Raw genomic sequence first — 10,025 nt, 5'->3', positions numbered from 1 at the left:
TTGTGACCTCAAGAGGGGGTATTTATGCTCGATAGTAGGTTCATGCCTCTAGTTTTCTGGGAGAGTGACTTTATAACTTCTAAGATTTTAGATGTGCTTCTGCTACTAGGGAGAAAACAACAATGTTTTATCCGAGGGTAATTCTATTGTTTACTTTACACACATTTCTTAATGCGATAGTCTGTTGCTTGCAACTTAATACTAAAAGGGGTTCAGACGATAACCTGAAGGTGGATTATTAGTCATAGATGCGGTTGGATTATGGTTTATGTATTATGTTGTAATGCCCATATCAAATCTCATAGTAATCATCTTGTCATTTATTTATCGATATTCTATCAATTGCCCAGCTGTAATTGGTTCACCCAACATGCTATTTATTTATGGAGAGACACCTCTAGTGAACTGTGGACCCCAGTCCTATTTCCTTTACTGATAAGTTCTACTACAATCGTGTTCTGTTACATTCGATTTCGCTTACTCGATGTGAGTTATGCGTGTGCAGCTTCCACTATATTCTCCTAATCATTCACCTTAACAAAGGAGTAGTACTTGTCATGGACTCAAAACTTAAAGACCATGGGCAATGGGCGAACATGGCTGCCATGATAAAGAGGTAATTTCATTCAATATCGTATCGACATCTTTCATCTGTTCTCATTTGATTATATCAACTAATTAATAACTCATTTGCTCATTTTTTCTTTGCCGGGCAGGGCTTGGAAATGGTTCATCAAGACTGCTAGGGGTGAATGGAAACCAGAGCTTACATTTCAAGATTATCCTGTAAGTAGTACTATAGCTATATGCCCACAAATCTCTTTGATTTTTTGTTTGATTACCATGCATTATCATGCTTGATTATTAGTTTGATCGAATTATTTTTTCGTAAAGTGTTTGAAGCAGGAACCAGGAAATAATTTATGTGGATACTACATCTGTGAGTTCATTCGCGAGATGTCCTATCATAGGGACCCGGAGGCGGCTATACATGCCCCTCGTGTACGTGAACAATATTTCACAATCTTATTTTGTTAGCATCAATTGTATTGAGTTCCATTCCTATATATTGATCTCCTTTTTTAATTTAGATGGAACGTGTGCGGGACTCTCTCCTAACGGAGGATCGCATACGAGCAATTTAACGAGGAACTTGCGGGATTCTTAGTTAGGGAGGTCATAGCTCGAACTGGAGAACACCATCGGGAGTTCACATATCTATGACATTAGGGATATGAATAGATATGCTAAAGCGGATAAGCTTTATATTGTAAACATGCATTACTTAACCTGTGTTTCATGACGATGTCTATATATACATGATGATGTTTTTGGTTTGTTGAATGATGTGTGCATTGCAGAATTGAATGAATAACATAAAACCCTGAAACTCTGTCGCGGCAGAGAAACGCTGCTCTACCCTAAACCTCTGCCGCGGCAGAGAAACTGCCATTTCCTCTGCCACGGCAGAGACCCTCTAATTCCGGTTCGTCTGACGGACTGGGACCAAAGGTCCTCCACCATGAGCCCCCTGGCCGCACCACGTGGAGGCCCCTTCAGGCCCGGAGTACATTTGAACCAGGACTAAAGGGGATGGCCTTTAATCCCCAAAGCCCTGTCCCGGTTGCAAAACCCAGACTAACACTAGCATAAAAAGGGCCAATACCGGTTCCAGAGGGCCTTTTGTACCGTAAATGCAACCGGTACAAAAGATTCGGGACAAAGCCCCCCCTTTTAGTGCCGGTTCCTTACGAACCGGTATTAAAGGGGCCTCCACGTGGTCACCTAGGAGACCGCAGGGCTAGGACCCTTGGTACCGGTTTGTAACACGAACCGGTACCAAAGGTTGGCTACCGCGGCAGAGAAAGTGCATAAATCTCTGCCGCGGCAGAGAATTCCGGGTTTAGGGTTTTAGGAGGGATTTAGGGGTATCGGACCGTTTCAGTGTACGAGGGTTGCGGCGATGCGCCAGAAACGCGTTTGGGTTTAGGTAGTACATGAAGATCAAGGTGATGCATATCAACTTGGTGCATATAATATAACACATGTAATTGCATAAGATTGCAAATTAAGTAGTACATGCATGAAGATCGATATTCATGCATAGTGGTACTCTACGAGGCATACTATCTATTACATGTAGCATAGTGGTACTCTCCGAGTCAAACTATATATTACATGTAGATCTTCATGAATAGTGGTACTCTCCGAAGGTGGGTATGACGTCCCGAAGGAAAAATCCCGCCAATTCCTCGTCAATTGCTTTCAGGCGGTGCTCGATTGAGATCCTGTCCCGCTTTCTTGCCAACTGTAAAAGAATGAGATACAAATGAATACATGAGCTATGTGTGTATATATATATCAAATCAAAATCAAACAATTATGACTGAAACTCAACACAACTTATGGTAACAAAATAAATTTTTGAATATTGTTTTCATACCTCTCTATTTCTTTGATTATTCGTTCTCTTGCTGACAATTTTGTGGATGTACTCGGAAACGTAGTATCCACATAGATTAGAGCCCTCTTGTTTTTTCATGCATTTCTGTAATAGAATATAATTCAATCAAACAATAATCAAGTATGATAAAGGTGTGTGGACATAGGTAGTACTACATATTTTGTTCGCACGCCATATCAGCTTCGGTTTCCATCCACCGGTCAGATCTTCCTGGATGAACGTTTGCCATATGCTGCCCGACAAAAGAAAATGCAAAAAAGAGTTATCAATTTTTTGTTATCAAGAAATTAACGAAAAAACCGATAAGAATTAAAATTACTTTTTGAGCATATCAAAAGCCGTCTTGTATAGTATAGGCTCTTTGGTTAGTGAGTCAAATACTTCAACATCTCCATCGTACATTTTAATGATGATAATAATAAAGTGGTACCTGCGCACGTTTAAATATGCAGTGTCATAGATATAAGTCATCAGTTAAAATTTTAACATATGGTGAGAAAAATAGAATGTGTTATAAGACAGTAACACTCACTTGAAGTTGTAAGGCCAAAGCATTATCTTTTTGTCACGTTGTCGATTCAAAAACCTTAGCAAAGTCTCCGGTGTATCCTTGTTATAGATGGGATCTTCTATGGTTCTTTCATGCATTGTATTCGGGTCAATGAACCCAATGTCCGTGATTTCATCCCTTTTGCATTCGAGCTTCTTTGATCTGCATAATATAGTGCACAAAAGATTAAATTGAGGATAATTTGTAGACAATGAACGAGCTGAACTAAAGAATTCTCAAATTACATTAATAAACCACTTACAGACAATAGACACTGATGATAGATTTGTCGAGGGCCCGGAGATTGTAAAACTAAAAAAGTTCGCAGAAGTCAACGCTCACAGAGTATTCTTGGAAGTAGTGCTCATCCCTAACTCGCACCATGATAGCCTCGATCCCTCTCTTTGTGGCATTAGTGTACCACACATGCAAATTGTGCATACTTGTTGGTAGCGACCTGACATTCTCGACCAAATCTTTCCCTTGAACAAATTTATATGCTACTTCAGCGATGGGTTAATCGGTTGTGTTTTGTCGAGAACTTTTAATGGCCTTCTCATCAAACACCTTGAGAGGGGGGACCGATTGAACGGGTTGTTCTCCGAGCTAGTGCACTTGTTTCCCTTTTTCACCGAGACCACCGATTGATCGGGTTTTTTCACCTGCACCATATCGTCATACGACCTTTCAATAGAACACATATAGTCATATGGCGGCGATGGTACAGGGTCATATAGATTCTCAACGGTACGCACAACTTTCACCGGATCTAGAGTCTTCTCAAAAGGTATCTCTGGCACTTTCTTAGCAAAATGGGCTTCCACCTCGGACTTAGAGGTTTTGATGCATTCCTCGATAGTTTTTTCCCAAGGTAACTTCTCAACAGGCGGCAATGGTTTCTCTTTCTAGGTCTTTTCCTAGGCGGCGTACCGTTCCGCTTAACGGGCTGTCTTACGCGGAGGATCTCGAGATGGTGGACTCGAGCTAGGGTCCCTCTCAGGTAGGTGTGGACATTGCTGCTCTGTTGGAGATATGCCCAAGAGGAAATAATAAAATGGTTATTACAATATATATTTGTGTTTATGATAATGTTTACATACCATGCTATAATTGTATTAACCGAAACATTGATACATGTGTGTTATGTGAACAAAAAGAGTCCCTACTAAGCCTCTTTATAAACTAGCTTGTTGATTAATAGATGATCATGGTTTCGTGATCATGAACATTGGATGTTATTAATAACAAGATTATGTCATTATATGAATGATGTAATGGACACACCCAATTAAGCGTAGCATAAGATCACGTCATTAAGTTATTTGCTATAAGCTTTCGATACATAGTTACCTAGTCCTTTCGACCATGAGATCATGTAAATCACTTATACCGGAAAGGTACTTTGATTACATCAAACGCCACTCGCGTAAATGGGTGGTTATAAAGGTGGGATTAAGTATCCGGAAAGTATGAGTTGAGGCATATGGATCAACAGTGGGATTTGTCCATCCCGATGACGGATAGATATACTCTGGGCCCTCTCGGTGGAATGTCATCTAAATAGCTTGCAAGCATATGAATGGTTCATAAGAGACCACATAACACGGTACGAGTAAAGAGTACTTGTCATGAGACGAGGTTGAACGAGGTATAGAGATACAGATGATCAAACCTCGGACAAGTAAAATATCGCGTGACAAAGGGAATCGGTATCATATGTAAATGGTTCAGTCGATCACTAAAGTCATTGTTGAATATGTGGCAGCCATTATGGATCTCCAGATCCCGCTATTGGTTATTGGTCGGAGAGAAGTCTCAACCATGTCTACATAGTTCGCGAACCGTAGGGTGACACACTTAAGGTTTGATGTCGTTTAAGTAGATATGGATATATGGAATGGAGTTCGAAGTTTTGTTCGGAGTCTCGGATAGGATCCAGGACATCACGAGGAGGTCCGGAATGGTCCGGAGAATAAGATTCATATATAGGAAGTCATTTTCTAGTTTTGAAAATGATCCGGTATTTTTCCTGGAAGGTTCTAGAAGGTTCTAGAAGAGTCCAGAAGAAATCAGCATGGAAGGTAGAGTCCCAGAGGGACTCCACCCACCTTGGCCGGCCAACCTAAGGGAGGAGGAGTCCCAAGTGGACTCCTCCCCATGGTGGCCGGCCACCCCACTGAGGAAAGGGGCGAGTCCCACTCCCCCTAGGTTTGGTCATATGGAAGATTTATGTTGGGGTCTTATTCGGAGACTTTTGACCTAATCCTTGGGGCTTCCACCTATATAAAGAGAGGAGGGGAGGGGCTGGCCGGGTACTCTTGGCTCCACCTTGGCCGCACCCGTATGAGGGCCGGCGCCCAAGCCCCCTCTCCCCAAAACCCTAGCTACTTCTCCTCCACCACTTCTCCCGCATATGCTTAGCGAAGCTCCGCCGGAGATCTCCATCGACACCGCCACCACGCCGTCGTGCTTGTCGGGATTCCAAGGAGGATCTACTACTTCCGCTGCCCGCCGGAACGGGGAGAAGGACGTCGTCATCAACACCGAACGTGTGACCGAGTACGGAGGTGCTGCCCGATTGTGGCACCGTCAAGATCTTCTACGCGCTTTTGAAAGCGGCAAGTGATCGTCTACCGTAGCAATGAGAGCCTCCTCTTGTAGGCTTTGGAAATCTTCAAGGGTTAGTCTCGTTCATCCCCTCGTTGCTCCCATCTTCTAGATTACATCTTGGCTTGGATTGCCTTCTCGCGGTAGGATTTTTTTTGTTTTCTATGCTATGAATCCCTATAGTGGTATGAGAGCCGTGTCTATGCATAGATGGTTGCACGAGTAGAACACAATTGTTTTGTGGGCGTTGATGCTTATGTTGTCTTTAGTTCGAGTACTTTGCATCTTTGTGGCATGGTGGGATGAAGCGGCTCGGGCTAACTTTACATGACCGCGTTCATGAGACTTGCTCCACGTTCGACATGCAACTTGTATTGCATAAGTGGCTTTGCGGGTGTCTGTCTCTCCCACCATAGTGAAGATTCAATTTACTCTTTCTATTGACAACACTAGTATCACCGTTGTGGTTCATGTTCGTAGGTAGATTGGATCTTACTCGAAAACCCTAAACCACGTAAAATATGCAAACCAAATTAGAGACGTCTAACTTGTTTTTGCGGGGTTTGGTGATGTGATATGGCCATGATGTGATGATGAATATGTATGAGATGATCATTATTGTATTGTGGCAACCGGCAGGAGCCTTATGGTTGTTTTTAAATTTCATGTTGAGTAGTATTTCAAAGTAGTTGTAATAGTTGCTACATGAGGTGAACAATCATGAAGACGGCGCCATGGACCTTGACGCTACACCGACGATGATGGAGATCATGCCCGTTGATGATGGAGATCATGTCCGTGCTTTGGAGATGAAGATCGAAGGCGCAAAGACTAAAGGGCCATATCATATCACATATGAATTGCATGTGATGTTAATCCTTTATGCATCTTATTTTTCTTAGAACGCGACGGTAGCATTATAAGATGATCCCTCACATTAATATCAAGATAATAAAGTGTTCTCCCCTCGTATGCACCGTTGATATAGTTCGTCGTTTCGAAGCATCTCGTGATGATCGGATGTGATAGACTCAACGTTCACATACAACGGGTGTAAGCCATGTTGCACACGCGGAATACTTGGGTTAGCTTGACAAGCCTAGCATGTACAGACATGGCCTCGGGACAACGGAAACCGAAAGGTTGAACACGAGTCATATGGATGATATGATCAACATATTTATGTTCACCATTGAAGCTACATCATCTCACGTGATGATCGGTTTTGATGTAGTGGATTTGGATCGTGTACCACTTAACAACTATGAGGGATGTTGTATTAAGTGGGAGTTCATTAGTAATTAGATTAAAACATGAACTAATTATCATAAACATAGTACGAGTAGTATTTTGAATTAATTTTGTAGTATTGGCATCCGTTTTTCTACCATGCGCTAGTCTTGTAATTGAGATAGAAATACTGTTAAGTCTGACAAGAAACTTTACGGACTGGTACCGTATTGTTAAAGAATCAAGAAATAATTAAGTCCTATTGCAAACTTTTAGTAAACCTCGCATTGTTGATTCAAAGAGCTATGGTTTCAGTTAGTACCTAAAGTCATCTTGTCTCCATGAAACTTGAAGTTCAAATCTGTTTGAAAACTAAGGAGCTGAAAATTTTAGTTTTCAGAAATAATCAAAGGTATGAGATATATGTGATATCTAAGACCTTATTGCAAGATGATAGAATATAATTTGGTGAGACTACATAAACTCATAAGTTTTATGGGAATGTACGAAGGTTGAAGACGCAAGGCGTCCCAATCCTCCAACTATTGGGGCACTAACGATATTCGCATATCCATGAAGTGATCGTCCTTAGTATGCACCGTTGCTAAGACTCATCGTTTCGAAGCATCTCGTGATGATCGGGTGTTATAGATTCTACGTGTGCATACAACGGGTGCAAGCCGGATTTGCACATGCGAATACTGAGGTTAAACTTTACGAGCCTAGCATGTACAGACATGGTCTCGGAAAAGTCGTCATGATATGATGGATAAAATTATGAGTGAAACTGTTCATCATATTACAAAGTTACTAATAGTGAAATCTGAAACACTTGTCATATGATGATCAACTTCAAAGTAAGAACCTCAAGGTTATTGGTATTTGACCAACAAACCTAGAAGTTCATTGAAGGTGAAGTATTTTTCGAGAATGAGGAAAGCTAAAAGAGAAACTAAAAAAAATATTTTGGCAGAAAGAAAGAAAAGACTAGAAAGTCTAGCTCAGGTGTATATAAATGATATACATGTTATGGATGTATTCCTTGTTTGGTCACATAATGAAATTCTTGGGTATTTGTACCAAATTGGTTGGTATGAGATGTCATACAATATAACACAATACAAGAATATGATGGCCTAAGTGACTAATAAGGAATATGGTAATAATGCACATCTGGAACATAATAAAGTGTTATTATGCTTGTCGTTGGCATTCTACCTAGCCCTTATAATTTATAATAAAGAACTTAATAATTGTTATTTTGCTCTGGTCAAATGAAAACAATGAGTTGTTCAAATTATGACATTACTCCATGTACGATGGATAAGTTATTATAAATCTTAATGGTGAAACACACATACATAACACTGACGCTAAAATGCCATAAGGCAAATGATTTGAATTCCACTTATTTGTGGAACCTCCATTTAGGTCATGTTAGAAAGGAACGCATGAAGGAACTCCATGCAAATGGATTTTTGGAGTCATTTGATTTTTGAATCGTTTGGCGCTTGCAAATCTTTTCTAAAGAGAATGACTAAAATACCGTTCATAGGCCAAGAGTTGAACGGGAAACTAACTTAGTGAAAACATATATGATGATGTATGTGGTTCACTGGGCATAGTTATGTGCGGGAGATTCTTCTACTTCGTGAAAACTTCCAACAATGAATTGAGTATATATATGTGGATATATTCGATAAGGAAGAAGTTTGAAACATTTGAATGGATTCAAATAAATTTCAGCATGTAGTGGAAATCATCGTAATAGAAAAGTCAAATATCTATGATTGGATCATAGTGGAAATATTTGAATTACGAGTTTTAGCGAACATCTAAGAGAGTTATGAAGTTGTTCTACAACTCACGTTTCTTGGAGTATCATAGTGATGATGGAGTATCCGAGAGATGTATCCAAACCTTGTTGGATCAATGATGAGATAAAATATTGATGCCATTATATTTTTGTGGATTATGCTTTAGAGACTATCGTTTTTACACTGAATAGAGCATCATCATGATCCGTTGAAATGACACCATACGATTTATGGCATGGGTATGAACCCTAATAGTCCTTTCTTAAATTTTGGTATGCATAGCATAAGGTGAACCAAAATCGGATGAATGTCTTTGTGGGTTATCCCAAAGAATTAATTGGGAATTCTTTCCACTATGGAGACAAAGACAAAAGTGTTTGTCGATGTTTCTTACTTATTTCCAAGAAATTGTTTTAGCGAAGTATTTGAGTGGGAGGACAATAGAACTTGATAAGGTTTATGAACCTGAGCATAATGATCGAGTAGCGTAGCATCGGAATTAGTTCCAGAAGCGGCCACGACGATCATGGCTCCCATGTCTACAAAATGTTATAGTCATGGAGATCAAAGTACTTATTGAACCTTGTAGGTATGATTTACTTTGTGATCAAATAAATGATTTGTGAACAAAGGATTGTTTTTGAACAATGATAAACCAACTACAAACAAAGAAGTTATGATGGGCCCTAAATCCGTTAAAATGGCTATACTCCATGAAATCTAAGATAGATGAATACTTTTTGAAAGTAAATGGATCTATAAAATTGATGAACTTGGATGAAATATCCTTGAATAAGCTCGACTTGTCGAAAAGTTGTTTACGACAAAGTTCAAAGAGTTGACTACGATAAGATTAGATTTTCCGTAGCAATGCTTATAGTCTATGTGGATTATTCTAGTAATCGCTACATATTTCTTTCATGAGATATGATAGTAGGATGGCAAAATACATTACTTAACAGAAGTGTGTATTAAAGGTGTATACAAGATACAACCAATTGTTTTGCTAGTCCATGGAATACTAGATAGGTATGGGAACTTCAATTGGATGAAGTGAGTATCGCGGAGTTGGAATCTTCACCGGATGAAATAGTCAAAGAGTTTTGGATTTCATCATAAACGATGAAGATGTTTGCATTTGCAAGAAATTAAGTGGGAGCGCTGAGACATATTTATAATACTTTATGTAGATGACATATAGTTGGTTATAAATGATGTAATTATATACTTGATTATAAAAGGTTTCATTTATAATTAACTTCAATGAAAGAATATGGACAGAAACATATTTAGTGTCAAGATCTATGAAGATAGATTGAAACACATAATAAGTTTAAGTCAAAGTACATAGAATGGA

The 10,025-nt window shown here is 39.7% G+C and overlaps 1 pseudogene; it reads left to right on the top strand.

The window, feature by feature from the left end:
* The first annotated feature begins 596 nt into the window (after nucleotides 1–596).
* The window catches only part of LOC124655999, a 171,549-nt pseudogene continuing 162,120 nt past the window's right edge, over nucleotides 597–10,025 (top strand).

The sequence above is a fragment of the Lolium rigidum genome, chromosome 5 (genome assembly GCF_022539505.1).
Source record: "Lolium rigidum isolate FL_2022 chromosome 5, APGP_CSIRO_Lrig_0.1, whole genome shotgun sequence".
In the NCBI taxonomy this organism is placed as follows: Eukaryota; Viridiplantae; Streptophyta; class Magnoliopsida; order Poales; family Poaceae; genus Lolium; species Lolium rigidum.
The sequence above is the reverse complement of the archived record's forward strand: the minus strand, read 5'-3'. Positions and strand labels throughout refer to the sequence as shown.